General features: G+C 39.6%; 1 non-coding gene across 1 annotated transcript; it reads left to right on the top strand.

The window, feature by feature from the left end:
- The first annotated feature begins 630 nt into the window (after positions 1-630).
- On the top strand, positions 631-737 carry LOC127090217 (small nucleolar RNA R71). Its single transcript, XR_007791745.1, has one exon. It is a non-coding gene; the product is annotated as a small nucleolar RNA R71 (small nucleolar RNA).
- Positions 738-3,242: the final 2,505 nt, after the last annotated feature.

Below are 3,242 nucleotides of genomic sequence, written 5' to 3'. Positions count from 1 at the left end.
TTTTGGTTCAAGAAGTCTTTGTTTGTCTGAGCTTGGGTAGCTATGAAGCTTTCCATCATCAATTTGAGATTTGACTTCCTAGGCATGTTAGGAGCACTATTAGCTGGCTTTTGATATCCAGGCAGAACAGCTGGTGCTTAGCCAGGTGCATACAGGGCATTGTTATTCTTATATGAGAAATTAGGATGGTTTTTCCAACCTGGGTTGTAGGTATTCGAATAGGTATTTCCTTGTGTGTAATTCACTTGATCGGTTGGGACTCCTGCTAATATTTGACATTCTTGTGCAGTGTGTCCAGGGTTTCCACATAACTCACAGTTTGGAGTTACAACAGCCATGGTGGCTTCTGGTGGTATAGTCAAGTTATCTAATTTTTGAACAAGGGCATCCACCTTGGCATGAACATGGTCAAGGCTACTGATTTCGTACATTCCACCCTTAATCTGGGGCTTTTCCACTGGAGTTCGTTCACCTCCCCATTGGCAATGGTTTTGGGCCATGTTTTCAATGAGTTGATAGGCTTCGTTGTATGGCTTGTCCATAAGTGCACCGCCCGCGGCAACGTCTACTGTAAGTCTTGTGTTATACAGAAGCCCATTGTAAAATGTGTGAATGATTACCCAGTCTTCAAGACCATGATGTGGACATATCCTCATCATGTCTTTGTATCTCTCCCACGCTTCGTAGAGAGATTCTACATCTTTTTGCCTGAATCCGTTGATTTGAGCTCTCAGCATAGCAGTTTTGCTCGGCGGAAAATATCGGGATAAGAAAACGTTCTTCAGTTCTTCCCATGTTGTAACGGAGTTGGATGGCAAGGATTGCAACCAAGTCCAAGCTCTGTCTCTTAGTGAGAAAGGAAAGAGGCGCAGTCTTATCGCATCTTGAGATACACCATTCGCCTTTACAGTATCTGCGTACTGCACAAACTTGGTCAGGTGTTCATTAGGATCATCCGTAGGATTTCCAGCAAATTGATGTTGTTGGACGGCTGATAATAGTGAGGGTTTCAGCTCGAAATCGTTTCGATTTATAGCGGGGGCAACAATGTTGTTGTGAGGTTCTTGTTGGGACTGGGTAGCGTAGAATTTAAGAGGACGATTCTGTGGTCCTTCTTCAGCCATGTTTGGTTTTTCTTTTGGTTTAGGAGGAGAGAAGATATCGGGAATATCGTACTTTTGTTGATATTCGTGTATTCGGCGTCTCACGTATAAGAAACGCTCTAATTCTGGGACTGGTGGTGCTAAGTTATCGCCTTGTGAGCGAGTACTTGGCATACAATCAGGGAAAGAAGGGAGAGTAAATTAGTTTTTATTTTTACCTTAGTTTATACCGTGCAACGAAAGAATCGCATTATTCGACTAAAACAGGTCCCCGGCAACGACGCCAAAAACTTGATGCTTGATCTGGCTATATATAAAATATAGTCTATCGGGTACTTGATTGCAAGTGCACAGTCCAGTCGCTTTAGTTTTAAAAGATATCGATCCCACAGGGACCTATGGTCAAACTAGTTTTACTAACATCACTATGTGTAGCTAAGGGAATGATTAATAGTAGTTTGGGTGCAGAATAGTAAATCTAAGGGAAATGTAATTTTAAGAAATAATCAATGGAAGGAATTAGTATGCAGCGCATTAATTGTCAGGGATTCGATAAGTCACCGGTGAATAGTTTAAATGCCAAATATATCTCAGTAGAAAATATTTATTTAAAAAGCTTTATCTCATACTCTCGTGATTGTTGATTCGGCCTATAGCTTTAAGTCAGAATATACGCTCTCGCTGTCCCATTTGAAGTTAAAATTACTTTTTGAAAATAAAGAAGTTCTAATTGCTTTTAAAGTGCTCTCGCTGTTTTTAAACTCAATGCCTAATTTTTACTATCCAGCTCAAGCCTCACGCTCTCGCGATTGTTGGTTCTTACCTTAGTTAATTTTCCACTCTCGTGGCAAAACCGTATTAAATAGCTTTTCACGCTTTTGTGATAAAGTTAATTAAATTTAAATTAAAAACTTCAGCCTAAAAGATTGTTTGAGAAAAAGGGTTTTCACCGATTATTATTAAATCCCATCTAATTAAATTGCTACATACCAATACCGGTAATTTAGCCGGACATGTTAAATAAGGCAAACACAGAGCATAAGCAGATCAACATTATGGCAAACATAATTATAATAATAATTGGGCAATAATAATAATAATTCAATAAAAACCTGCCAATCGAAGTAACAAAGTATAGCGATTCTTGGAGTACTTGAGCAGTCCTCCATAAGTCGGTAGGCTTTTGCTTCTTCAATACAAATTTCTTACTAAAATTAAATAAAGTGTAGTAGTTCCCCGGTGTAGGAAACTACTACTATGGCTAACTGGAAAATGGAAAGGAAAGGAGAAAAGAAAATGGCAAATGAACTAAGGCAACGGAAACAAAGTTGCTGAAAAGAAAATAAATAAAAAAGCTAGAATGCTGTAAAAATAAATTGCAGAGCGTAAGTGTAAATGTAGGCGTTCCCAAATTTTCCCATTTTGGTCCTTTATATAGTGCTCATTTAGGTCTTGGTGGTTGAGATTTTTAAGGAAGACTTGGTTTGAATGAGGAATCCGTGGGAGTCAGGTTATTGGAGGGATTTTAGGCACATTTGGGTGCCTGTGATTGACTGTTTCAAAGCGCATATTCTGGCCGCATGACGCTCGTCATGGCCTGTGACGGTCGTTACAGGCTGGGTCGTGACGAGCGTCATGAATCTGTGACGGTCGTCACATCAACAAATTCTTCATATCCTGTTTTTTGCTTTTTCCTGTGCTTTCTCATCCGTTTCTTCTTCTTTTTCTTCCTTTACTTCATTTTGCTCATTAATGCATGGAGATTTAAATACCTGCAAAAACAATACGAATACTTGCGCAATAATCGAGATATTAATTAAAATGATATGATCTTTGAGTGTAAATCAAGGCAAATATCTGATGTATTTTCGCGTTATCACTAACTGAGTATGACGTCTAGTATGTAACTCAAAAAGCCATCAAGGGGAATGTCTTGTCTGACTACCTTGCCCATCAACCCGTGGAGGGTTACCAGTCTATCAAGTTTGACTTTCCCGACGAGGACATCATGTTCATCAGAGACTGCAATATTCCTGGCCCGGATGAAGGATCCAAACCAAGAGTGTGATGAATGCCCATGTTCGATGGTGCCTATAATGCTAAAGGCCAAGGAATATGAGCAGTTATTACATCTCCGAC

The sequence above is a fragment of the Lathyrus oleraceus genome, chromosome 5 (assembly GCF_024323335.1).
Source record: "Lathyrus oleraceus cultivar Zhongwan6 chromosome 5, CAAS_Psat_ZW6_1.0, whole genome shotgun sequence".
Lineage (NCBI taxonomy): Eukaryota > Viridiplantae > Streptophyta > Magnoliopsida > Fabales > Fabaceae > Lathyrus > Lathyrus oleraceus.
This window is presented reverse-complemented; position numbering and strand designations above follow the sequence as displayed.